Source organism: Ambystoma mexicanum, chromosome 2q (genome assembly GCF_040938575.1).
Source record: "Ambystoma mexicanum isolate Mex_15411 chromosome 2q, UKY_AmexF1_1, whole genome shotgun sequence".
NCBI lineage: Eukaryota > Metazoa > Chordata > Amphibia > Caudata > Ambystomatidae > Ambystoma > Ambystoma mexicanum.
Genome location: NC_090924.1, coordinates 126,396,900 through 126,422,180, shown reverse-complemented (window position 1 = coordinate 126,422,180; position 25,281 = coordinate 126,396,900). Strand labels below are relative to the sequence as shown.

At 47.4% G+C, this 25,281-nt stretch overlaps 22 non-coding genes across 22 annotated transcripts; all 22 read right to left on the bottom strand.

The window, feature by feature from the left end:
• Positions 1-951: 951 nt before the first annotated feature.
• On the bottom strand, positions 952-1,024 carry TRNAV-CAC (transfer RNA valine (anticodon CAC)). The gene has a single exon. It is a non-coding gene; the product is annotated as a tRNA-Val (tRNA).
• Positions 1,025-1,444: 420 nt separating this feature from the next.
• Positions 1,445-1,516, bottom strand: TRNAP-UGG (transfer RNA proline (anticodon UGG)). Its single transcript has one exon. It is a non-coding gene; the product is annotated as a tRNA-Pro (tRNA).
• Positions 1,517-3,324: 1,808 nt separating this feature from the next.
• Positions 3,325-3,396, bottom strand: TRNAP-UGG (transfer RNA proline (anticodon UGG)). The gene has a single exon. It is a non-coding gene; the product is annotated as a tRNA-Pro (tRNA).
• Positions 3,397-4,711: 1,315 nt separating this feature from the next.
• TRNAV-CAC (transfer RNA valine (anticodon CAC)) lies at positions 4,712-4,784 on the bottom strand. The gene has a single exon. It is a non-coding gene; the product is annotated as a tRNA-Val (tRNA).
• Positions 4,785-5,204: 420 nt separating this feature from the next.
• TRNAP-UGG (transfer RNA proline (anticodon UGG)) lies at positions 5,205-5,276 on the bottom strand. Its single transcript has one exon. It is a non-coding gene; the product is annotated as a tRNA-Pro (tRNA).
• Positions 5,277-6,591: 1,315 nt separating this feature from the next.
• Positions 6,592-6,664, bottom strand: TRNAV-CAC (transfer RNA valine (anticodon CAC)). Its single transcript has one exon. It is a non-coding gene; the product is annotated as a tRNA-Val (tRNA).
• Positions 6,665-7,083: 419 nt separating this feature from the next.
• Positions 7,084-7,155, bottom strand: TRNAP-UGG (transfer RNA proline (anticodon UGG)). The gene has a single exon. It is a non-coding gene; the product is annotated as a tRNA-Pro (tRNA).
• A 1,315-nt stretch (positions 7,156-8,470) lies between these two features.
• TRNAV-CAC (transfer RNA valine (anticodon CAC)) lies at positions 8,471-8,543 on the bottom strand. Its single transcript has one exon. It is a non-coding gene; the product is annotated as a tRNA-Val (tRNA).
• A 420-nt stretch (positions 8,544-8,963) lies between these two features.
• TRNAP-UGG (transfer RNA proline (anticodon UGG)) lies at positions 8,964-9,035 on the bottom strand. The gene has a single exon. It is a non-coding gene; the product is annotated as a tRNA-Pro (tRNA).
• Positions 9,036-10,855: 1,820 nt separating this feature from the next.
• TRNAP-UGG (transfer RNA proline (anticodon UGG)) lies at positions 10,856-10,927 on the bottom strand. The gene has a single exon. It is a non-coding gene; the product is annotated as a tRNA-Pro (tRNA).
• A 1,315-nt stretch (positions 10,928-12,242) lies between these two features.
• TRNAV-CAC (transfer RNA valine (anticodon CAC)) lies at positions 12,243-12,315 on the bottom strand. Its single transcript has one exon. It is a non-coding gene; the product is annotated as a tRNA-Val (tRNA).
• A 420-nt stretch (positions 12,316-12,735) lies between these two features.
• TRNAP-UGG (transfer RNA proline (anticodon UGG)) lies at positions 12,736-12,807 on the bottom strand. The gene has a single exon. It is a non-coding gene; the product is annotated as a tRNA-Pro (tRNA).
• A 1,319-nt stretch (positions 12,808-14,126) lies between these two features.
• TRNAV-CAC (transfer RNA valine (anticodon CAC)) lies at positions 14,127-14,199 on the bottom strand. The gene has a single exon. It is a non-coding gene; the product is annotated as a tRNA-Val (tRNA).
• A 420-nt stretch (positions 14,200-14,619) lies between these two features.
• TRNAP-UGG (transfer RNA proline (anticodon UGG)) lies at positions 14,620-14,691 on the bottom strand. Its single transcript has one exon. It is a non-coding gene; the product is annotated as a tRNA-Pro (tRNA).
• Positions 14,692-16,006: 1,315 nt separating this feature from the next.
• On the bottom strand, positions 16,007-16,079 carry TRNAV-CAC (transfer RNA valine (anticodon CAC)). The gene has a single exon. It is a non-coding gene; the product is annotated as a tRNA-Val (tRNA).
• A 420-nt stretch (positions 16,080-16,499) lies between these two features.
• Positions 16,500-16,571, bottom strand: TRNAP-UGG (transfer RNA proline (anticodon UGG)). Its single transcript has one exon. It is a non-coding gene; the product is annotated as a tRNA-Pro (tRNA).
• Positions 16,572-17,886: 1,315 nt separating this feature from the next.
• TRNAV-CAC (transfer RNA valine (anticodon CAC)) lies at positions 17,887-17,959 on the bottom strand. Its single transcript has one exon. It is a non-coding gene; the product is annotated as a tRNA-Val (tRNA).
• Positions 17,960-18,379: 420 nt separating this feature from the next.
• Positions 18,380-18,451, bottom strand: TRNAP-UGG (transfer RNA proline (anticodon UGG)). The gene has a single exon. It is a non-coding gene; the product is annotated as a tRNA-Pro (tRNA).
• Positions 18,452-21,605: 3,154 nt separating this feature from the next.
• TRNAV-CAC (transfer RNA valine (anticodon CAC)) lies at positions 21,606-21,678 on the bottom strand. The gene has a single exon. It is a non-coding gene; the product is annotated as a tRNA-Val (tRNA).
• A 420-nt stretch (positions 21,679-22,098) lies between these two features.
• TRNAP-UGG (transfer RNA proline (anticodon UGG)) lies at positions 22,099-22,170 on the bottom strand. Its single transcript has one exon. It is a non-coding gene; the product is annotated as a tRNA-Pro (tRNA).
• A 1,315-nt stretch (positions 22,171-23,485) lies between these two features.
• Positions 23,486-23,558, bottom strand: TRNAV-CAC (transfer RNA valine (anticodon CAC)). Its single transcript has one exon. It is a non-coding gene; the product is annotated as a tRNA-Val (tRNA).
• Positions 23,559-23,978: 420 nt separating this feature from the next.
• On the bottom strand, positions 23,979-24,050 carry TRNAP-UGG (transfer RNA proline (anticodon UGG)). Its single transcript has one exon. It is a non-coding gene; the product is annotated as a tRNA-Pro (tRNA).
• Positions 24,051-25,281: the final 1,231 nt, after the last annotated feature.

Sequence of the window (25,281 nt, the reverse complement as noted above, 5' to 3'; positions counted from 1 at the left end):
GTGGGGGAGAGCCTTTATTTTGCACCTGCTGGGATCTGCATTGGCAGAAGCTCTGAGGGCTGGGCCTTTCCTTTTGCCTGTAAAAACAAAAAGCAGCCCTCCTCCCTCCAGCCCTGAGAGCATGGGCGTGACACTGGAAAAAGCAGCATCTCCCCTTTGGTAAAGATGACCATTGCACAGCTGCTCACTCAGAGCTCGATCGTGCTCGATCAGGCGAGATATATTTAGGTCACCAGCAAAGTCTGTTCTCTTTTCTTGCGTAGGGTGAGCATTCACAGAGCCCAGCTCCGTTGACAAGAGTGCAAAAGGTGTATACTAAAAGCTTTCTGCTTTACTTGAGCGCCATGGCCGTTATTATATTTTGGCTGATCCAAGCAATCTCTGTCCAGCCGATGCAAATTTCCAGCTCAAATTTTCCCAGCACTCAAAAAGTCCCTACTCCCGCCAGCTCTGCTTTCAGGAAGTTCAGCAGAAGCAGTCCAACTTCTGTTCCCACTTCAGAGGAAAAGCTTTCTCGGGCCAGAGAAAGCCAGGGAATCACTGTACCGGCAAGTGCATTTCTTACAACTGGTAATCCCTCAGAACACAGAAATGAAGAAGCTGTATATGAAAATGTATTATTTCTTTGGTACACTAACCTATGTAACTAATATGGACCATTTCAGAGGACGGAGCGGACCCAACTGTGATCCCAGAGACCCAAATACCCAGCAGTAGGGAAAATAAATCCTCTCTGTGCTCTGCAACATTACATACACAAAATGCAAGCGCGTGCATTTTTTTATTGGCCCCATATACAGAATACATGTGAGGATGCTTGCCTTCCCAGTGTATTTCTCAAGCTCTTGAGAGCATATGCTATTTCCATGAGAACGCAAATAAGTTCATACTTTACATTTGTGTGTGACAAAAGGGGAAAAAAACTATTTTGTGTAAAATGCCAGCAGAGAGTGTTTCTGCCCGGTCTCGAACCGGGGACCTTTCGCGTGTGAGGCGAACGTGATAACCACTACACTACAGAAACAGCTGCTTGCTCACCTTTGTAGGGACTGGGAGAACAGGTGCAAAGGGCAGTGCAAGTGGACCTGCTTAAAGACTAATCAAATGCCTTGCGCCTGAAGCTCACACAATCCAGCCTAAAACATACGTCCTATCAAGCATGCGCACATATACAAGTATGCCAGCTGAGGGCCTATGCAGCGTACAGAGGGAAGGACATATTTCCACTTTGAGATCGGACGGCCAAAACTCACAAGCAAATCAAGGAATGTTACTGAGAGCTAACAGAGAACACAAAGTGCTTGTCGCAAGGACATGGCACGCAAAGAGGTTCAGGAAGTGAATTGTTCATCGACTACTGCTTACCGAGAAAACCAGAGAGTCTGTCCAATGAAAATAACATTGAAAAAACAAAAAAAAGGAGCTCAAGTTAACCACCTGGATTGGGCTCGTCCGGGATTTGAACCCGGGACCTCTCGCACCCAAAGCGAGAATCATACCCCTAGACCAACGAGCCACGGTCCTTTGAGCATTTGACGGAATTGTCCTCAGCGTTTGCACCCCCCTTAGGATTCGAGGCCAAGAATGCCTATTCCTGAAGTTTGTTCCTGCCGCTGAAAGCCTTGTCGGTGTATGAGCCAAATGAATGCCCCAGTCGGCACGCTCTGACTGTCTTCACAGGTCTCCTCCTCATCCCGAAGGTTGGTGGCCCATTGACATCAGGGTGGAAGGTGCTTGCGATACACTGTTCCTTCCTTCCTTCCTTCATTCCTTTATTCCTCTTATGCTGTTTATGTAATAAGAGGGGACGATACACAGAAGAGAGAAAGTGGCCCAACACACTAGACTAGCAGTCTTCTGATCAATCTGCAGCTGGCAAGGTGGGGGAGAGCCTTTATTTTGCACCTGCTGGGATCTGCATTGGCAGAAGCTCTGAGGGCTGGGCCTTTCCTTTTGCCTGTAAAAACAAAAAGCAGCCCTCCTCCCTCCAGCCCTGAGAGCATGGGCGTGACACTGGAAAAAGCAGCATCTCCCCTTTGGTAAAGATGACCATTGCACAGCTGCTCACTCAGAGCTCGATCGTGCTCGATCAGGCGAGATATATTTAGGTCACCAGCAAAGTCTGTTCTCTTTTCTTGCGTAGGGTGAGCATTCACAGAGCCCAGCTTCGTTGACAAGAGTGCAAAAGGTGTATACTAAAAGCTTTCTGCTTTACTTGAGCGCCATGGCCGTTATTATATTTTGGCTGCTCCAAGCAATCTCTGTCCAGCCGATGCAAATTTCCAGCTCAAATTTTCCCAGCACTCAAAAAGTCCCTCCTCCCGCCAGCTCTGCTTTCAGGAAGTTCAGCAGAAGCAGTCCAACTTCTGTTCCCACTTCAGAGGAAAAGCTTTCTCGGGCCAGAGAAAGCCAGGGAATCACTGTACCGGCAAGTGCATTTCTTACAACTGGTAATCCCTCAGAACACAGAAATGAAGAAGCTGTATATGAAAATGTATTATTTCTTTGGTACACTAACCTATGTAACTAATATGGACCATTTCAGAGGACGGAGCGGACCCAACTGTGATCCCAGAGACCCAAATACCCAGCAGTAGGGAAAATAAATCCTCTCTGTGCTCTGCAACATTACATACACAAAATGCAAGCGCGTGCATTTTTTTATTGGCCCCATATACAGAATACATGTGAGGATGCTTGCCTTCCCAGTGTATTTCTCAAGCTCTTGAGAGCATATGCTATTTCCATGGGAACGCAAATAAGTTCATACTTTACATTTGTGTGTGACAAAAGGGGAAAAAAACTATTTTGTGTAAAATGCCAGCAGAGAGTGTTTCTGCCCGGTCTCGAACCGGGGACCTTTCCCGTGTGAGGCGAACGTGATAACCACTACACTACAGAAACAGCTGCTTGCTCACCTTTGTAGGGACTGGGAGAACAGGTGCAAAGGGCAGTGCAAGTGGACCTGCTTAAAGACTAATCAAATGCCTTGCGCCTGAAGCTCACACAATCCAGCCTAAAACATACGTCCTATCAAGCATGCGCACATATACAAGTATGCCAGCTGAGGGCCTATGCAGCGTACAGAGGGAAGGACATATTTCCACTTTGAGATCGGACGGCCAAAACTCACAAGCAAATCAAGGAATGTTACTGAGAGCTAACAGAGAACACAAAGTGCTTGTCGCAAGGACATGGCACGCAAAGAGGTTCAGGAAGTGAATTGTTCATCGACTACTGCTTACCGAGAAAACCAGAGAGTCTGTCCAATGAAAATAACATTGAAAAAACAAAAAAAAGGAGCTCAAGTTAACCACCTTGATTGGGCTCGTCCGGGATTTGAACCCGGAACCTCTCACACCCAAAGCGAGAATCATACCCCTAGACCAACGAGCCACGGTCCTTTGAGCATTTGACGGAATTGTCCTCAGCGTTTGCACCCCCCTTAGGATTCGAGGCCAAGAATGCCTATTCCTGAAGTTTGTTCCTGCCGCTGAAAGCCTTGTCGGTGTATGAGCCAAATGAATGCCCCAGTCGGCACGCTCTGACTGTCTTCACAGGTCTCCTCCTCATCCCGAAGGTTGGTGGCCCATTGACATCAGGGTGGAAGGTGCTTGCGATACACTGTTCCTTCCTTCCTTCCTTCCTTCCTTTATTCCTCTTATGCTGTTTATGTAATAAGAGGGGACGATACACAGAAGAGAGAAAGTGGCCCAACACACTAGACTAGCAGTCTTCTGATCAATCTGCAGCTGGCAAGGTGGGGGAGAGCCTTTATTTTGCACCTGCTGGGATCTGCATTGGCAGAAGCTCTGAGGGCTGGGCCTTTCCTTTTGCCTGTAAAAACAAAAAGCAGCCCTCCTCCCTCCAGCCCTGAGAGCATGGGCGTGACACTGGAAAAAGCAGCATCTCCCCTTTGGTAAAGATGACCATTGCACAGCTGCTCACTCAGAGCTCGATCGTGCTCGATCAGGCGAGATATATTTAGGTCACCAGCAAAGTCTGTTCTCTTTTCTTGCGTAGGGTGAGCATTCACAGAGCCCAGCTTCGTTGACAAGAGTGCAAAAGGTGTATACTAAAAGCTTTCTGCTTTACTTGAGCGCCATGGCCGTTATTATATTTTGGCTGCTCCAAGCAATCTTTGTCCAGCCGATGCAAATTTCCAGCTCAAATTTTCCCAGCACTCAAAAAGTCCCTCCTCCCGCCAGCTCTGCTTTCAGGAAGTTCAGCAGAAGCAGTCCAACTTCTGTTCCCACTTCAGAGGAAAAGCTTTCTCGGGCCAGAGAAAGCCAGGGAATCACTGTACCGGCAAGTGCATTTCTTACAACTGGTAATCCCTCAGAACACAGAAATGAAGAAGCTGTATATGAAAATGTATTATTTCTTTGGTACACTAACCTATGTAACTAATATGGACCATTTCAGAGGACGGAGCGGACCCAACTGTGATCCCAGAGACCCAAATACCCAGCAGTAGGGAAAATAAATCCTCTCTGTGCTCTGCAACATTACATACACAAAATGCAAGCGCGTGCATTTTTTTATTGGCCCCATATACAGAATACATGTGAGGATGCTTGCCTTCCCAGTGTATTTCTCAAGCTCTTGAGAGCATATGCTATTTCCATGAGAACGCAAATAAGTTCATACTTTACATTTGTGTGTGACAAAAGGGGAAAAAAACTATTTTGTGTAAAATGCCAGCAGAGAGTGTTTCTGCCCGGTCTCGAACCGGGGACCTTTCGCGTGTGAGGCGAACGTGATAACCACTACACTACAGAAACAGCTGCTTGCTCACCTTTGTAGGGACTGGGAGAACAGGTGCAAAGGGCAGTGCAAGTGGACCTGCTTAAAGACTAATCAAATGCCTTGCGCCTGAAGCTCACACAATCCAGCCTAAAACATACGTCCTATCAAGCATGCGCACATATACAAGTATGCCAGCTGAGGGCCTATGCAGCGTACAGAGGGAAGGACATATTTCCACTTTGAGATCGGACGGCCAAAACTCACAAGCAAATCAAGGAATGTTACTGAGAGCTAACAGAGAACACAAAGTGCTTGTCGCAAGGACATGGCACGCAAAGAGGTTCAGGAAGTGAATTGTTCATCGACTACTGCTTACCGAGAAAACCAGAGAGTCTGTCCAATGAAAATAACATTGAAAAAACAAAAAAAAGGAGCTCAAGTTAACCACCTTGATTGGGCTCGTCCGGGATTTGAACCCGGGACCTCTCGCACCCAAAGCGAGAATCATACCCCTAGACCAACGAGCCACGGTCCTTTGAGCATTTGACGGAATTGTCCTCAGCGTTTGCACCCCCCTTAGGATTCGAGGCCAAGAATGCCTATTCCTGAAGTTTGTTCCTGCCGCTGAAAGCCTTGTCGGTGTATGAGCCAAATGAATGCCCCAGTCGGCACGCTCTGACTGTCTTCACAGGTCTCCTCCTCATCCCGAAGGTTGGTGGCCCATTGACATCAGGGTGGAAGGTGCTTGCGATACACTGTTCCTTCCTTCCTTCCTTCCTTCCTTTATTCCTCTTATGCTGTTTATGTAATAAGAGGGGACGATACACAGAAGAGAGAAAGTGGCCCAACACACTAGACTAGCAGTCTTCTGATCAATCTGCAGCTGGCAAGGTGGGGGAGAGCCTTTATTTTGCACCTGCTGGGATCTGCATTGGCAGAAGCTCTGAGGGCTGGGCCTTTCCTTTTGCCTGTAAAAACAAAAAGCAGCCCTCCTCCCTCCAGCCCTGAGAGCATGGGCGTGACACTGGAAAAAGCAGCATCTCCCCTTTGGTAAAGATGACCATTGCACAGCTGCTCACTCAGAGCTCGATCGTGCTCGATCAGGCGAGATATATTTAGGTCACCAGCAAAGTCTGTTCTCTTTTCTTGCGTAGGGTGAGCATTCACAGAGCCCAGCTTCGTTGACAAGAGTGCAAAAGGTGTATACTAAAAGCTTTCTGCTTTACTTGAGCGCCATGGCCGTTATTATATTTTGGCTGCTCCAAGCAATCTCTGTCCAGCCGATGCAAATTTCCAGCTCAAATTTTCCCAGCACTCAAAAAGTCCCTCCTCCCGCCAGCTCTGCTTTCAGGAAGTTCAGCAGAAGCAGTCCAACTTCTGTTCCCACTTCAGAGAAAAAGCTTTCTCGGGCCAGAGAAAGCCAGGGAATCACTGTACCGGCAAGTGCATTTCTTACAACTGGTAATCCCTCAGAACACAGAAATGAAGAAGCTGTATATGAAAATGTATTATTTCTTTGGTACACTAACCTATGTAACTAATATGGACCATTTCAGAGGACGGAGCGGACCCAACTGTGATCCCAGAGACCCAAATACCCAGCAGTAGGGAAAATAAATCCTCTCTGTGCTCTGCAACATTACATACACAAAATGCAAGCGCGTGCATTTTTTTATTGGCCCCATATACAGAATACATGTGAGGATGCTTGCCTTCCCAGTGTATTTCTCAAGCTCTTGAGAGCATATGCTATTTCCATGAGAACGCAAATAAGTTCATACTTTACATTTGTGTGTGACAAAAGGGGAACAAAACTATTTTGTGTAAAATGCCAGCAGAGAGTGTTTCTGCCCGGTCTCGAACCGGGGACCTTTCGCGTGTGAGGCGAACGTGATAACCACTACACTACAGAAACAGCTGCTTGCTCACCTTTGTAGGGACTGGGAGAACAGGTGCAAAGGGCAGTGCAAGTGGACCTGCTTAAAGACTAATCAAATGCCTTGCGCCTGAAGCTCACACAATCCAGCCTAAAACATACGTCCTATCAAGCATGCGCACATATACAAGTATGCCAGCTGAGGGCCTATGCAGCGTACAGAGGGAAGGACATATTTCCACTTTGAGATCGGACGGCCAAAACTCACAAGCAAATCAAGGAATGTTACTGAGAGCTAACAGAGAACACAAAGTGCTTGTCGCAAGGACATGGCACGCAAAGAGGTTCAGGAAGTGAATTGTTCATCGACTACTGCTTACCGAGAAAACCAGAGAGTCTGTCCAATGAAAATAACATTGAAAAAACAAAAAAAGGAGCTCAAGTTAACCACCTTGATTGGGCTCGTCCGGGATTTGAACCCGGGACCTCTCGCACCCAAAGCGAGAATCATACCCCTAGACCAACGAGCCACGGTCCTTTGAGCATTTGACGGAATTGTCCTCAGCGTTTGCACCCCCCTTAGGATTCGAGGCCAAGAATGCCTATTCCTGAAGTTTGTTCCTGCCGCTGAAAGCCTTGTCGGTGTATGAGCCAAATGAATGCCCCAGTCGGCACGCTCTGACTGTCTTCACAGGTCTCCTCCTCATCCCGAAGGTTGGTGGCCCATTGACATCAGGGTGGAAGGTGCTTGCGATACACTGTTCCTTCCTTCCTTCCTTCCTTCCTTTATTCCTCTTATGCTGTTTATGTAATAAGAGGGGACGATACACAGAAGAGAGAAAGTGGCCCAACACACTAGACTAGCAGTCTTCTGATCAATCTGCAGCTGGCAAGGTGGGGGAGAGCCTTTATTTTGCACCTGCTGGGATCTGCATTGGCAGAAGCTCTGAGGGCTGGGCCTTTCCTTTTGCCTGTAAAAACAAAAAGCAGCCCTCCTCCCTCCAGCCCTGAGAGCATGGGCGTGACACTGGAAAAAGCAGCATCTCCCCTTTGGTAAAGATGACCATTGCACAGCTGCTCACTCAGAGCTCGATCGTGCTCGATCAGGCGAGATATATTTAGGTCACCAGCAAAGTCTGTTCTCTTTTCTTGCGTAGGGTGAGCATTCACAGAGCCCAGCTTCGTTGACAAGAGTGCAAAAGGTGTATACTAAAAGCTTTCTGCTTTACTTGAGCGCCATGGCCGTTATTATATTTTGGCTGCTCCAAGCAATCTCTGTCCAGCCGATGCAAATTTCCAGCTCAAATTTTCCCAGCACTCAAAAAGTCCCTCCTCCCGCCAGCTCTGCTTTCAGGAAGTTCAGCAGAAGCAGTCCAACTTCTGTTCCCACTTCAGAGGAAAAGCTTTCTCGGGCCAGAGAAAGCCAGGGAATCACTGTACCGGCAAGTGCATTTCTTACAACTGGTAATCCCTCAGAACACAGAAATGAAGAAGCTGTATATGAAAATGTATTATTTCTTTGGTACACTAACCTATGTAACTAATATGGACCATTTCAGAGGACGGAGCGGACCCAACTGTGATCCCAGAGACCCAAATACCCAGCAGTAGGGAAAATAAATCCTCTCTGTGCTCTGCAACATTACATACACAAAATGCAAGCGCGTGCATTTTTTTATTGGCCCCATATACAGAATACATGTGAGGATGCTTGCCTTCCCAGTGTATTTCTCAAGCTCTTGAGAGCATATGCTATTTCCATGGGAACGCAAATAAGTTCATACTTTACATTTGTGTGTGACAAAAGGGGAAAAAAACTATTTTGTGTAAAATGCCAGCAGAGAGTGTTTCTGCCCGGTCTCGAACCGGGGACCTTTCGCGTGTGAGGCGAACGTGATAACCACTACACTACAGAAACAGCTGCTTGCTCACCTTTGTAGGGACTGGGAGAACAGGTGCAAAGGGCAGTGCAAGTGGACCTGCTTAAAGACTAATCAAATGCCTTGCGCCTGAAGCTCACACAATCCAGCCTAAAACATACGTCCTATCAAGCATGCGCACATATACAAGTATGCCAGCTGAGGGCCTATGCAGCGTACAGAGGGAAGGACATATTTCCACTTTGAGATCGGACGGCCAAAACTCACAAGCAAATCAAGGAATGTTACTGAGAGCTAACAGAGAACACAAAGTGCTTGTCGCAAGGACATGGCACGCAAAGAGGTTCAGGAAGTGAATTGTTCATCGACTACTGCTTACCGAGAAAACCAGAGAGTCTGTCCAATGAAAATAACATTGAAAAAACAAAAAAAAGGAGCTCAAGTTAACCACCTTGATTGGGCTCGTCCGGGATTTGAACCCGGGACCTCTCGCACCCAAAGCGAGAATCATACCCCTAGACCAACGAGCCACGGTCCTTTGAGCATTTGACGGAATTGTCCTCAGCGTTTGCACCCCCCTTAGGATTCGAGGCCAAGAATGCCTATTCCTGAAGTTTGTTCCTGCCGCTGAAAGCCTTGTCGGTGTATGAGCCAAATGAATGCCCCAGTCGGCACGCTCTGACTGTCTTCACAGGTCTCCTCCTCATCCCGAAGGTTGGTGGCCCATTGACATCAGGGTGGAAGGTGCTTGCGATACACTGTTCCTTCCTTCCTTCCTTCCTTCCTTCCTTCCTTCCTTTATTCCTCTTATGCTGTTTATGTAATAAGAGGTGACGATACACAGAAGAGAGAAAGTGGCCCAACACACTAGACTAGCAGTCTTCTGATCAATCTGCAGCTGGCAAGGTGGGGGAGAGCCTTTATTTTGCACCTGCTGGGATCTGCATTGGCAGAAGCTCTGAGGGCTGGGCCTTTCCTTTTGCCTGTAAAAACAAAAAGCAGCCCTCCTCCCTCCAGCCCTGAGAGCATGGGCGTGACACTGGAAAAAGCAGCATCTCCCCTTTGGTAAAGATGACCATTGCACAGCTGCTCACTCAGAGCTCGATCGTGCTCGATCAGGCGAGATATATTTAGGTCACCAGCAAAGTCTGTTCTCTTTTCTTGCGTAGGGTGAGCATTCACAGAGCCCAGCTTCGTTGACAAGAGTGCAAAAGGTGTATACTAAAAGCTTTCTGCTTTACTTGAGCGCCATGGCCGTTATTATATTTTGGCTGCTCCAAGCAATCTCTGTCCAGCCGATGCAAATTTCCAGCTCAAATTTTCCCAGCACTCAAAAAGTCCCTCCTCCCGCCAGCTCTGCTTTCAGGAAGTTCAGCAGAAGCAGTCCAACTTCTGTTCCCACTTCAGAGGAAAAGCTTTCTCGGGCCAGAGAAAGCCAGGGAATCACTGTACCGGCAAGTGCATTTCTTACAACTGGTAATCCCTCAGAACACAGAAATGAAGAAGCTGTATATGAAAATGTATTATTTCTTTGGTACACTAACCTATGTAACTAATATGGACCATTTCAGAGGACGGAGCGGACCCAACTGTGATCCCAGAGACCCAAATACCCAGCAGTAGGGAAAATAAATCCTCTCTGTGCTCTGCAACATTACATACACAAAATGCAAGCGCGTGCATTTTTTTATTGGCCCCATATACAGAATACATGTGAGGATGCTTGCCTTCCCAGTGTATTTCTCAAGCTCTTGAGAGCATATGCTATTTCCATGGGAACGCAAATAAGTTCATACTTTACATTTGTGTGTGACAAAAGGGGAAAAAAACTATTTTGTGTAAAATGCCAGCAGAGAGTGTTTCTGCCCGGTCTCGAACCGGGGACCTGTCGCGTGTGAGGCGAACGTGATAACCACTACACTACAGAAACAGCTGCTTGCTCACCTTTGTAGGGACTGGGAGAACAGGTGCAAAGGGCAGTGCAAGTGGACCTGCTTAAAGACTAATCAAATGCCTTGCGCCTGAAGCTCACACAATCCAGCCTAAAACATACGTCCTATCAAGCATGCGCACATATACAAGTATGCCAGCTGAGGGCCTATGCAGCGTACAGAGGGAAGGACATATTTCCACTTTGAGATCGGACGGCCAAAACTCACAAGCAAATCAAGGAATGTTACTGAGAGCTAACAGAGAACACAAAGTGCTTGTCGCAAGGACATGGCACGCAAAGAGGTTCAGGAAGTGAATTGTTCATCGACTACTGCTTACCGAGAAAACCAGAGAGTCTGTCCAATGAAAATAACATTGAAAAAACAAAAAAAAGGAGCTCAAGTTAACCACCTTGATTGGGCTCGTCCGGGATTTGAACCCGGGACCTCTCGCACCCAAAGCGAGAATCATACCCCTAGACCAACGAGCCACGGTCCTTTGAGCATTTGACGGAATTGTCCTCAGCGTTTGCACCCCCCTTAGGATTCGAGGCCAAGAATGCCTATTCCTGAAGTTTGTTCCTGCCGCTGAAAGCCTTGTCGGTGTATGAGCCAAATGAATGCCCCAGTCGGCACGCTCTGACTGTCTTCACAGGTCTCCTCCTCATCCCGAAGGTTGGTGGCCCATTGACATCAGGGTGGAAGGTGCTTGCGATACACTGTTCCTTCCTTCCTTCCTTCCTTCCTTTATTCCTCTTATGCTGTTTATGTAATAAGAGGGGACGATACACAGAAGAGAGAAAGTGGCCCAACACACTAGACTAGCAGTCTTCTGATCAATCTGCAGCTGGCAAGGTGGGGGAGAGCCTTTATTTTGCACCTGCTGGGATCTGCATTGGCAGAAGCTCTGAGGGCTGGGCCTTTCCTTTTGCCTGTAAAAACAAAAAGCAGCCCTCCTCCCTCCAGCCCTGAGAGCATGGGCGTGACACTGGAAAAAGCAGCATCTCCCCTTTGGTAAAGATGACCATTGCACAGCTGCTCACTCAGAGCTCGATCGTGCTCGATCAGGCGAGATATATTTAGGTCACCAGCAAAGTCTGTTCTCTTTTCTTGCGTAGGGTGAGCATTCACAGAGCCCAGCTTCGTTGACAAGAGTGCAAAAGGTGTATACTAAAAGCTTTCTGCTTTACTTGAGCGCCATGGCCGTTATTATATTTTGGCTGCTCCAAGCAATCTCTGTCCAGCCGATGCAAATTTCCAGCTCAAATTTTCCCAGCACTCAAAAAGTCCCTCCTCCCGCCAGCTCTGCTTTCAGGAAGTTCAGCAGAAGCAGTCCAACTTCTGTTCCCACTTCAGAGGAAAAGCTTTCTCGGGCCAGAGAAAGCCAGGGAATCACTGTACCGGCAAGTGCATTTCTTACAACTGGTAATCCCTCAGAACACAGAAATGAAGAAGCTGTATATGAAAATGTATTATTTCTTTGGTACACTAACCTATGTAACTAATATGGACCATTTCAGAGGACGGAGCGGACCCAACTGTGATCCCAGAGACCCAAATACCCAGCAGTAGGGAAAATAAATCCTCTCTGTGCTCTGCAACATTACATACACAAAATGCAAGCGCGTGCATTTTTTTATTGGCCCCATATACAGAATACATGTGAGGATGCTTGCCTTCCCAGTGTATTTCTCAAGCTCTTGAGAGCATATGCTATTTCCATGAGAACGCAAATAAGTTCATACTTTACATTTGTGTGTGACAAAAGGGGAAAAAAACTATTTTGTGTAAAATGCCAGCAGAGAGTGTTTCTGCCCGGTCTCGAACCGGGGACCTTTCGCGTGTGAGGCGAACGTGATAACCACTACACTACAGAAACAGCTGCTTGCTCACCTTTGTAGGGACTGGGAGAACAGCTGCAAAGGGCAGTGCAAGTGGACCTGCTTAAAGACTAATCAAATGCCTTGCGCCTGAAGCTCACACAATCCAGCCTAAAACATACGTCCTATCAAGCATGCGCACATATACAAGTATGCCAGCTGAGGGCCTATGCAGCGTACAGAGGGAAGGACATATTTCCACTTTGAGATCGGACGGCCAAAACTCACAAGCAAATCAAGGAATGTTACTGAGAGCTAACAGAGAACACAAAGTGCTTGTCGCAAGGACATGGCACGCAAAGAGGTTCAGGAAGTGAATTGTTCATCGACTACTGCTTACCGAGAAAACCAGAGAGTCTGTCCAATGAAAATAACATTGAAAAAACAAAAAAAAGGAGCTCAAGTTAACCACCTTGATTGGGCTCGTCCGGGATTTGAACCCGGGACCTCTCGCACCCAAAGCGAGAATCATACCCCTAGACCAACGAGCCACGGTCCTTTGAGCATTTGACGGAATTGTCCTCAGCGTTTGCACCCCCCTTAGGATTCGAGGCCAAGAATGCCTATTCCTGAAGTTTGTTCCTGCCGCTGAAAGCCTTGTCGGTGTATGAGCCAAATGAATGCCCCAGTCGGCACGCTCTGACTGTCTTCACAGGTCTCCTCCTCATCCCGAAGGTTGGTGGCCCATTGACATCAGGGTGGAAGGTGCTTGCGATACACTGTTCCTTCCTTCCTTCCTTCCTTCCTTTATTCCTCTTATGCTGTTTATGTAATAAGAGGGGACGATACACAGAAGAGAGAAAGTGGCCCAACACACTAGACTAGCAGTCTTCTGATCAATCTGCAGCTGGCAAGGTGGGGGAGAGCCTTTATTTTGCACCTGCTGGGATCTGCATTGGCAGAAGCTCTGAGGGCTGGGCCTTTCCTTTTGCCTGTAAAAACAAAAAGCAGCCCTCCTCCCTCCAGCCCTGAGAGCATGGGCGTGACACTGGAAAAAGCAGCATCTCCCCTTTGGTAAAGATGACCATTGCACAGCTGCTCACTCAGAGCTCGATCGTGCTCGATCGATCAGGCGAGATATATTTAGGTCACCAGCAAAGTCTGTTCTCTTTTCTTGCGTAGGGTGAGCATTCACAGAGCCCAGCTTCGTTGACAAGAGTGCAAAAGGTGTATACTAAAAGCTTTCTGCTTTACTTGAGCGCCATGGCCGTTATTATATTTTGGCTGCTCCAAGCAATCTCTGTCCAGCCGATGCAAATTTCCAGCTCAAATTTTCCCAGCACTCAAAAAGTCCCTCCTCCCGCCAGCTCTGCTTTCAGGAAGTTCAGCAGAAGCAGTCCAACTTCTGTTCCCACTTCAGAGGAAAAGCTTTCTCGGGCCAGAGAAAGCCAGGGAATCACTGTACCGGCAAGTGCATTTCTTACAACGGGTAATCCCTCAGAACACAGAAATGAAGAAGCTGTATATGAAAATGTATTATTTCTTTGGTACACTAACCTATGTAACTAATATGGACCATTTCAGAGGACGGAGCGGACCCAACTGTGATCCCAGAGACCCAAATACCCAGCAGTAGGGAAAATAAATCCTCTCTGTGCTCTGCAACATTACATACACAAAATGCAAGCGCGTGCATTTTTTTATTGGCCCCATATACAGAATACATGTGAGGATGCTTGCCTTCCCAGTGTATTTCTCAAGCTCTTGAGAGCATATGCTATTTCCATGGGAACGCAAATAAGTTCATACTTTACATTTGTGTGTGACAAAAGGGGAAAAAAACTATTTTGTGTAAAATGCCAGCAGAGAGTGTTTCTGCCCGGTCTCGAACCGGGGACCTTTCGCGTGTGAGGCGAACGTGATAACCACTACACTACAGAAACAGCTGCTTGCTCACCTTTGTAGGGACTGGGAGAACAGGTGCAAAGGGCAGTGCAAGTGGACCTGCTTAAAGACTAATCAAATGCCTTGCGCCTGAAGCTCACACAATCCAGCCTAAAACATACGTCCTATCAAGCATGCGCACATATACAAGTATGCCAGCTGAGGGCCTATGCAGCGTACAGAGGGAAGGACATATTTCCACTTTGAGATCGGACGGCCAAAACTCACAAGCAAATCAAGGAATGTTACTGAGAGCTAACAGAGAACACAAAGTGCTTGTCGCAAGGACATGGCACGCAAAGAGGTTCAGGAAGTGAATTGTTCATCGACTACTGCTTACCGAGAAAACCAGAGAGTCTGTCCAATGAAAATAACATTGAAAAAACAAAAAAAAGGAGCTCAAGTTAACCACCTTGATTGGGCTCGTCCGGGATTTGAACCCGGGACCTCTCGCACCCAAAGCGAGAATCATACCCCTAGACCAACGAGCCACGGTCCTTTGAACATTTGACGGAATTGTCCTCAGCGTTTGCACCCCCCTTAGGATTCGAGGCCAAGAATGCCTATTCCTGAAGTTTGTTCCTGCCGCTGAAAGCCTTGTCGGTGTATGAGCCAAATGAATGCCCCAGTCGGCACGCTCTGACTGTCTTCACAGGTCTCCTCCTCATCCCGAAGGTTGGTGGCCCATTGACATCAGGGTGGAAGGTGCTTGCGATACACTGTTCCTTCCTTCCTTCCTTCCTTCCTTTATTCCTCTTATGCTGTTTATGTAATAAGAGGGGACGATACACAGAAGAGAGAAAGTGGCCCAACACACTAGACTAGCAGTCTTCTGATCAATCTGCAGCTGGCAAGGTGGGGGAGAGCCTTTATTTTGCACCTGCTGGGATCTGCATTGGCAGAAGCTCTGAGGGCTGGGCCTTTCCTTTTGCCTGTAAAAACAAAAAGCAGCCCTCCTCCCTCCAGCCCTGAGAGCATGGGCGTGACACTGGAAAAAGCAGCATCTCCCCTTTGGTAAAGATGACCATTGCACAGCTGCTCACTCAGAGCTCGATCGTGCTCGATCAGGCGAGATATATTTAGGTCACCAGCAAAGTCTGTTCTCTTTTCTTGCGTAGGGTGAGCATTCACAGAGCCCAGCTTCGTTGACAAGAGTGCAAAAGGTGTATACTAAAAGCTTTCTGCTTTACTTGAGCGCCATGGCCGTTATTATATTTTGGCTGCTCCAAGCAATCTCTGTCCAGCCGATGCAAATTTCCAGCTCAAATTTTCCCAGCACTCAAAAAGTCCCTCCTCCCGCCAGCTCTGCTTTCAGGAAGTTCAGCAGAAGCAGTCCAACTTCTGTTCCCACTTCAGAGGAAAAGCTTTCTCGGGCCAGAGAAAGCCAGGGAATCACTGTACCGGCAAGTGCATTTCTTACAACTGGTAATCCCTCAGAACACAGAAATGAAGAAGCTGTATATGAAAATGTATTATTTCTTTGGTACACTAACCTATGTAACTAATATGGACCATTTCAGAGGACGGAGCGGACCCAACTGTGATCCCAGAGACCCAAATACCCAGCAGTAGGGAAAATAAATCCTCTCTGTGCTCTGCAACATTACATACACAAAATGCAAGCGCGTGCATTTTTTTATTGGCCCCGTATACAGAATACATGTGAGGATGCTTGCCTTCCCAGTGTATTTCTCAAGCTCTTGAGAGCATATGCTATTTCCATGGGAACGCAAATAAGTTCATACTTTACATTTGTGTGTGACAAAAGGGGAAAAAAACTATTTTGTGTAAAATGCCAGCAGAGAGTGTTTCTGCCCGGTCTCGAACCGGGGACCTTTCGCGTGTGAGGCGAACGTGATAACCACTACACTACAGAAACAGCTGCTTGCTCACCTTTGTAGGGACTGGGAGAACAGGTGCAAAGGGCAGTGCAAGTGGACCTGCTTAAAGACTAATCAAATGCCTTGCGCCTGAAGCTCACACAATCCAGCCTAAAACATACGTCCTATCAAGCATGCGCACATATACAAGTATGCCAGCTGAGGGCCTATGCAGCGTACAGAGGGAAGGACATATTTCCACTTTGAGATCGGACGGCCAAAACTCACAAGCAAATCAAGGAATGTTACTGAGAGCTAACAGAGAACACAAAGTGCTTGTCGCAAGGACATGGCACGCAAAGAGGTTCAGGAAGTGAATTGTTCATCGACTACTGCTTACCGAGAAAACCAGAGAGTCTGTCCAATGAAAATAACATTGAAAAAACAAAAAAAAGGAGCTCAAGTTAACCACCTTGATTGGGCTCGTCCGGGATTTGAACCCGGGACCTCTCGCACCCAAAGCGAGAATCATACCCCTAGACCAACGAGCCACGGTCCTTTGAGCATTTGACGGAATTGTCCTCAGCGTTTGCACCCCCCTTAGGATTCGAGGCCAAGAATGCCTATTCCTGAAGTTTGTTCCTGCCGCTGAAAGCCTTGTCGGTGTATGAGCCAAATGAATGCCCCAGTCGGCACGCTCTGACTGTCTTCACAGGTCTCCTCCTCATCCCGAAGGTTGGTGGCCCATTGACATCAGGGTGGAAGGTGCTTGCGATACACTGTTCCTTCCTTCCTTCCTTCCTTCCTTTATTCCTCTTATGCTGTTTATGTAATAAGAGGGGACGATACACAGAAGAGAGAAAGTGGCCCAACACACTAGACTAGCAGTCTTCTGATCAATCTGCAGCTGGCAAGGTGGGGGAGAGCCTTTATTTTGCACCTGCTGGGATCTGCATTGGCAGAAGCTCTGAGGGCTGGGCCTTTCCTTTTGCCTGTAAAAACAAAAAGCAGCCCTCCTCCCTCCAGCCCTGAGAGCATGGGCGTGACACTGGAAAAAGCAGCATCTCCCCTTTGGTAAAGATGACCATTGCACAGCTGCTCACTCAGAGCTCGATCGTGCTCGATCAGGCGAGATATATTTAGGTCACCAGCAAAGTCTGTTCTCTTTTCTTGCGTAGGGTGAGCATTCACAGAGCCCAGCTTCGTTGACAAGAGTGCAAAAGGTGTATACTAAAAGCTTTCTGCTTTACTTGAGCGCCATGGCCGTTATTATATTTTGGCTGCTCCAAGCAATCTCTGTCCAGCCGATGCAAATTTCCAGCTCAAATTTTCCCAGCACTCAAAAAGTCCCTCCTCCCGCCAGCTCTGCTTTCAGGAAGTTCAGCAGAAGCAGTCCAACTTCTGTTCCCACTTCAGAGGAAAAGCTTTCTCGGGCCAGAGAAAGCCAGGGAATCACTGTACCGGCAAGTGCATTTCTTACAACTGGTAATCCCTCAGAACACAGAAATGAAGAAGCTGTATATGAAAATGTATTATTTCTTTGGTACACTAACCTATGTAACTAATATGGACCATTTCAGAGGACGGAGCGGACCCAACTGTGATCCCAGAGACCCAAATACCCAGCAGTAGGGAAAATAAATCCTCTCTGTGCTCTGCAACATTACATACACAAAATGCAAGCGCGTGCATTTTTTTATTGGCCCCATATACAGAATACATGTGAGGATGCTTGCCTTCCCAGTGTATTTCTCAAGCTCTTGAGAGCATATGCTATTTCCATGGGAACGCAAATAAGTTCATACTTTACATTTGTGTGTGACAAAAGGGGAAAAAAACTATTTTGTGTAAAATGCCAGCAGAGAGTGTTTCTGCCCGGTCTCGAACCGGGGACCTTTCGCGTGTGAGGCGAACGTGATAACCACTACACTACAGAAACAGCTGCTTGCTCACCTTTGTAGGGACTGGGAGAACAGGTGCAAAGGGCAGTGCAAGTGGACCTGCTTAAAGACTAATCAAATGCCTTGCGCCTGAAGCTCACACAATCCAGCCTAAAACATACGTCCTATCAAGCATGCGCACATATACAAGTATGCCAGCTGAGGGCCTATGCAGCGTACAGAGGGAAGGACATATTTCCACTTTGAGATCGGACGGCCAAAACTCACAAGCAAATCAAGGAATGTTACTGAGAGCTAACAGAGAACACAAAGTGCTTGTCGCAAGGACATGGCACGCAAAGAGGTTCAGGAAGTGAATTGTTCATCGACTACTGCTTACCGAGAAAACCAGAGAGTCTGTCCAATGAAAATAACATTGAAAAAACAAAAAAAAGGAGCTCAAGTTAACCACCTTGTTTGGGCTCGTCCGGGATTTGAACCCGGGACCTCTCGCACCCAAAGCGAGAATCATACCCCTAGACCAACGAGCCACGGTCCTTTGAGCATTTGACGGAATTGTCCTCAGCGTTTGCACCCCCCTTAGGATTCGAGGCCAAGAATGCCTATTCCTGAAGTTTGTTCCTGCCGCTGAAAGCCTTGTCGGTGTATGAGCCAAATGAATGCCCCAGTCGGCACGCTCTGACTGTCTTCACAGGTCTCCTCCTCATCCCGAAGGTTGGTGGCCCATTGACATCAGGGTGGAAGGTGCTTGCGATACACTGTTCCTTCCTTCCTTCCTTCCTTCCTTTATTCCTCTTATGCTGTTTATGTAATAAGAGGGGACGATACACAGAAGAGAGAAAGTGGCCCAACACACTAGACTAGCAGTCTTCTGATCAATCTGCAGCTGGCAAGGTGGGGGAGAGCCTTTATTTTGCACCTGCTGGGATCTGCATTGGCAGAAGCTCTGAGGGCTGGGCCTTTCCTTTTGCCTGTAAAAACAAAAAGCAGCCCTCCTCCCTCCAGCCCTGAGAGCATGGGCGTGACACTGGAAAAAGCAGCATCTCCCCTTTGGTAAAGATGACCATTGCACAGCTGCTCACTCAGAGCTCGATCGTGCTCGATCAGGCGAGATATATTTAGGTCACCAGCAAAGTCTGTTCTCTTTTCTTGCGTAGGGTGAGCATTCACAGAGCCCAGCTTCGTTGACAAGAGTGCAAAAGGTGTATACTAAAAGCTTTCTGCTTTACTTGAGCGCCATGGCCGTTATTATATTTTGGCTGCTCCAAGCAATCTCTGTCCAGCCGATGCAAATTTCCAGCTCAAATTTTCCCAGCACTCAAAAAGTCCCTCCTCCCGCCAGCTCTGCTTTCAGGAAGTTCAGCAGAAGCAGTCCAACTTCTGTTCCCACTTCAGAGGAAAAGCTTTCTCGGGCCAGAGAAAGCCAGGGAATCACTGTACCGGCAAGTGCATTTCTTACAACTGGTAATCCCTCAGAACACAGAAATGAAGAAGCTGTATATGAAAATGTATTATTTCTTTGGTACACTAACCTATGTAACTAATATGGACCATTTCAGAGGACGGAGCGGACCCAACTGTGATCCCAGAGACCCAAATACCCAGCAGTAGGGAAAATAAATCCTCTCTGTGCTCTGCAACATTACATACACAAAATGCAAGCGCGTGCATTTTTTTATTGGCCCCATATACAGAATACATGTGAGGATGCTTGCCTTCCCAGTGTATTTCTCAAGCTCTTGAGAGCATATGCTATTTCCATGAGAACGCAAATAAGTTCATACTTTACATTTGTGTGTGACAAAAGGGGAAAAAAACTATTTTGTGTAAAATGCCAGCAGAGAGTGCGTGTGAGGCGAACGTGATAACCACTACACTACAGAAACAGCTGCTTGCTCACCTTTGTAGGGACTGGGAGAACAGGTGCAAAGGGCAGTGCAAGTGGACCTGCTTAAAGACTAATCAAATGCCTTGCGCCTGAAGCTCACACAATCCAGCCTAAAACATACGTCCTATCAAGCATGCGCACATATACAAGTATGCCAGCTGAGGGCCTATGCAGCGTACAGAGGGAAGGACATATTTCCACTTTGAGATCGGACGGCCAAAACTCACAAGCAAATCAAGGAATGTTACTGAGAGCTAACAGAGAACACAAAGTGCTTGTCGCAAGGACATGGCACGCAAAGAGGTTCAGGAAGTGAATTGTTCATCGACTACTGCTTACCGAGAAAACCAGAGAGTCTGTCCAATGAAAATAACATTGAAAAAACAAAAGAAAGGAGCTCAAGTTAACCACCTTGATTGGGCTCGTCCGGGACCTCTCGCACCCAAAGCGAGAATCATACCCCTAGACCAACGAGCCACGGTCCTTTGAGCATTTGACGGAATTGTCCTCAGCGTTTGCACCCCCCTTAGGATTCGAGGCCAAGAATGCCTATTCCTGAAGTTTGTTCCTGCCGCTGAAAGCCTTGTCGGTGTATGAGCCAAATGAATGCCCCAGTCGGCACGCTCTGACTGTCTTCACAGGTCTCCTCCTCATCCCGAAGGTTGGTGGCCCATTGACATCAGGGTGGAAGGTGCTTGCGATACACTGTTCCTTCCTTCCTTCCTTCCTTCCTTCCTTTATTCCTCTTATGCTGTTTATGTAATAAGAGGGGACGATACACAGAAGAGAGAAAGTGGCCCAACACACTAGACTAGCAGTCTTCTGATCAATCTGCAGCTGGCAAGGTGGGGGAGAGCCTTTATTTTGCACCTGCTGGGATCTGCATTGGCAGAAGCTCTGAGGGCTGGGCCTTTCCTTTTGCCTGTAAAAACAAAAAGCAGCCCTCCTCCCTCCAGCCCTGAGAGCATGGGCGTGACACTGGAAAAAGCAGCATCTCCCCTTTGGTAAAGATGACCATTGCACAGCTGCTCACTCAGAGCTCGATCGTGCTCGATCAGGCGAGATATATTTAGGTCACCAGCAAAGTCTGTTCTCTTTTCTTGCGTAGGGTGAGCATTCACAGAGCCCAGCTTCGTTGACAAGAGTGCAAAAGGTGTATACTAAAAGCTTTCTGCTTTACTTGAGCGCCATGGCCGTTATTATATTTTGGCTGCTCCAAGCAATCTCTGTCCAGCCGATGCAAATTTCCAGCTCAAATTTTCCCAGCACTCAAAAAGTCCCTCCTCCCGCCAGCTCTGCTTTCAGGAAGTTCAGCAGAAGCAGTCCAACTTCTGTTCCCACTTCAGAGGAAAAGCTTTCTCGGGCCAGAGAAAGCCAGGGAATCACTGTACCGGCAAGTGCATTTCTTACAACTGGTAATCCCTCAGAACACAGAAATGAAGAAGCTGTATATGAAAATGTATTATTTCTTTGGTACACTAACCTATGTAACTAATATGGACCATTTCAGAGGACGGAGCGGACCCAACTGTGATCCCAGAGACCCAAATACCCAGCAGTAGGGAAAATAAATCCTCTCTGTGCTCTGCAACATTACATACACAAAATGCAAGCGCGTGCATTTTTTTATTGGCCCCATATACAGAATACATGTGAGGATGCTTGCCTTCCCAGTGTATTTCTCAAGCTCTTGAGAGCATATGCTATTTCCATGGGAACGCAAATAAGTTCATACTTTACATTTGTGTGTGACAAAAGGGGAAAAAAACTATTTTGTGTAAAATGCCAGCAGAGAGTGTTTCTGCCCGGTCTCGAACCGGGGACCTTTCGCGTGTGAGGCGAACGTGATAACCACTACACTACAGAAACAGCTGCTTGCTCACCTTTGTAGGGACTGGGAGAACAGGTGCAAAGGGCAGTGCAAGTGGACCTGCTTAAAGACTAATCAAATGCCTTGCGCCTGAAGCTCACACAATCCAGCCTAAAACATACGTCCTATCAAGCATGCGCACATATACAAGTATGCCAGCTGAGGGCCTATGCAGCGTACAGAGGGAAGGACATATTTCCACTTTGAGATCGGACGGCCAAAACTCACAAGCAAATCAAGGAATGTTACTGAGAGCTAACAGAGAACACAAAGTGCTTGTCGCAAGGACATGGCACGCAAAGAGGTTCAGGAAGTGAATTGTTCATCGACTACTGCTTACCGAGAAAACCAGAGAGTCTGTCCAATGAAAATAACATTGAAAAAACAAAAAAAAGGAGCTCAAGTTAACCACCTTGATTGGGCTCGTCCGGGATTTGAACCCGGGACCTCTCGCACCCAAAGCGAGAATCATACCCCTAGACCAACGAGCCACGGTCCTTTGAGCATTTGACGGAATTGTCCTCAGCGTTTGCACCCCCCTTAGGATTCGAGGCCAAGAATGCCTATTCCTGAAGTTTGTTCCTGCCGCTGAAAGCCTTGTCGGTGTATGAGCCAAATGAATGCCCCAGTCGGCACGCTCTGACTGTCTTCACAGGTCTCCTCCTCATCCCGAAGGTTGGTGGCCCATTGACATCAGGGTGGAAGGTGCTTGCGATACACTGTTCCTTCCTTCCTTCCTTCCTTCCTTTATTCCTCTTATGCTGTTTATGTAATAAGAGGGGACGATACACAGAAGAGAGAAAGTGGCCCAACACACTAGACTAGCAGTCTTCTGATCAATCTGCAGCTGGCAAGGTGGGGGAGAGCCTTTATTTTGCACCTGCTGGGATCTGCATTGGCAGAAGCTCTGAGGGCTGGGCCTTTCCTTTTGCCTGTAAAAACAAAAAGCAGCCCTCCTCCCTCCAGCCCTGAGAGCATGGGCGTGACACTGGAAAAAGCAGCATCTCCCCTTTGGTAAAGATGACCATTGCACAGCTGCTCACTCAGAGCTCGATCGTGCTCGATCAGGCGAGATATATTTAGGTCACCAGCAAAGTCTGTTCTCTTTTCTTGCGTAGGGTGAGCATTCACAGAGCCCAGCTTCGTTGACAAGAGTGCAAAAGGTGTATACTAAAAGCTTTCTGCTTTACTTGAGCGCCATGGCCGTTATTATATTTTGGCTGCTCCAAGCAATCTCTGTCCAGCCGATGCAAATTTCCAGCTCAAATTTTCCCAGCACTCAAAAAGTCCCTCCTCCCGCCAGCTCTGCTTTCAGGAAGTTCAGCAGAAGCAGTCCAACTTCTGTTCCCACTTCAGAGGAAAAGCTTTCTCGGGCCAGAGAAAGCCAGGGAATCACTGTACCGGCAAGTGCATTTCTTACAACTGGTAATCCCTCAGAACACAGAAATGAAGAAGCTGTATATGAAAATGTATTATTTCTTTGGTACACTAACCTATGTAACTAATATGGACCATTTCAGAGGACGGAGCGGACCCAACTGTGATCCCAGAGACCCAAATACCCAGCAGTAGGGAAAATAAATCCTCTCTGTGCTCTGCAACATTACATACACAAAATGCAAGCGCGTGCATTTTTTTATTGGCCCCATATACAGAATACATGTGAGGATGCTTGCCTTCCCAGTGTATTTCTCAAGCTCTTGAGAGCATATGCTATTTCCATGGGAACGCAAATAAGTTCATACTTTACATTTGTGTGTGACAAAAGGGGAAAAAAACTATTTTGTGTAAAATGCCAGCAGAGAGTGTTTCTGCCCGGTCTCGAACCGGGGACCTTTCGCGTGTGAGGCGAACGTGATAACCACTACACTACAGAAACAGCTGCTTGCTCACCTTTGTAGGGACTGGGAGAACAGGTGCAAAGGGCAGTGCAAGTGGACCTGCTTAAAGACTAATCAAATGCCTTGCGCCTGAAGCTCACACAATCCAGCCTAAAACATACGTCCTATCAAGCATGCGCACATATACAAGTATGCCAGCTGAGGGCCTATGCAGCGTACAGAGGGAAGGACATATTTCCACTTTGAGATCGGACGGCCAAAACTCACAAGCAAATCAAGGAATGTTACTGAGAGCTAACAGAGAACACAAAGTGCTTGTCGCAAGGACATGGCACGCAAAGAGGTTCAGGAAGTGAATTGTTCATCGACTACTGCTTACCGAGAAAACCAGAGAGTCTGTCCAATGAAAATAACATTGAAAAAACAAAAAAGAGGAGCTCAAGTTAACCACCTTGATTGGGCTCGTCCGGGATTTGAACCCGGGACCTCTCGCACCCAAAGCGAGAATCATACCCCTAGACCAACGAGCCACGGTCCTTTGAGCATTTGACGGAATTGTCCTCAGCGTTTGCACCCCCCTTAGGATTCGAGGCCAAGAATGCCTATTCCTGAAGTTTGTTCCTGCCGCTGAAAGCCTTGTCGGTGTATGAGCCAAATGAATGCCCCAGTCGGCACGCTCTGACTGTCTTCACAGGTCTCCTCCTCATCCCGAAGGTTGGTGGCCCATTGACATCAGGGTGGAAGGTGCTTGCGATACACTGTTCCTTCCTTCCTTCCTTCCTTCCTTTATTCCTCTTATGCTGTTTATGTAATAAGAGGGGACGATACACAGAAGAGAGAAAGTGGCCCAACACACTAGACTAGCAGTCTTCTGATCAATCTGCAGCTGGCAAGGTGGGGGAGAGCCTTTATTTTGCACCTGCTGGGATCTGCATTGGCAGAAGCTCTGAGGGCTGGGCCTTTCCTTTTGCCTGTAAAAACAAAAAGCAGCCCTCCTCCCTCCAGCCCTGAGAGCATGGGCGTGACACTGGAAAAAGCAGCATCTCCCCTTTGGTAAAGATGACCATTGCACAGCTGCTCACTCAGAGCTCGATCGTGCTCGATCAGGCGAGATATATTTAGGTCACCAGCAAAGTCTGTTCTCTTTTCTTGCGTAGGGTGAGCATTCACAGAGCCCAGCTTCGTTGACAAGAGTGCAAAAGGTGTATACTAAAAGCTTTCTGCTTTACTTGAGCGCCATGGCCGTTATTATATTTTGGCTGCTCCAAGCAATCTCTGTCCAGCCGATGCAAATTTCCAGCTCAAATTTTCCCAGCACTCAAAAAGTCCCTCCTCCCGCCAGCTCTGCTTTCAGGAAGTTCAGCAGAAGCAGTCCAACTTCTGTTCCCACTTCAGAGGAAAAGCTTTCTCGGGCCAGAGAAAGCCAGGGAATCACTGTACCGGCAAGTGCATTTCTTACAACGGGTAATCCCTCAGAACACAGAAATGAAGAAGCTGTATATGAAAATGTATTATTTCTTTGGTACACTAACCTATGTAACTAATATGGACCATTTCAGAGGACGGAGCGGACCCAACTGTGATCCCAGAGACCCAAATACCCAGCAGTAGGGAAAATAAATCCTCTCTGTGCTCTGCAACATTACATACACAAAATGCAAGCGCGTGCATTTTTTTATTGGCCCCATATACAGAATACATGTGAGGATGCTTGCCTTCCCAGTGTATTTCTCAAGCTCTTGAGAGCATATGCTATTTCCA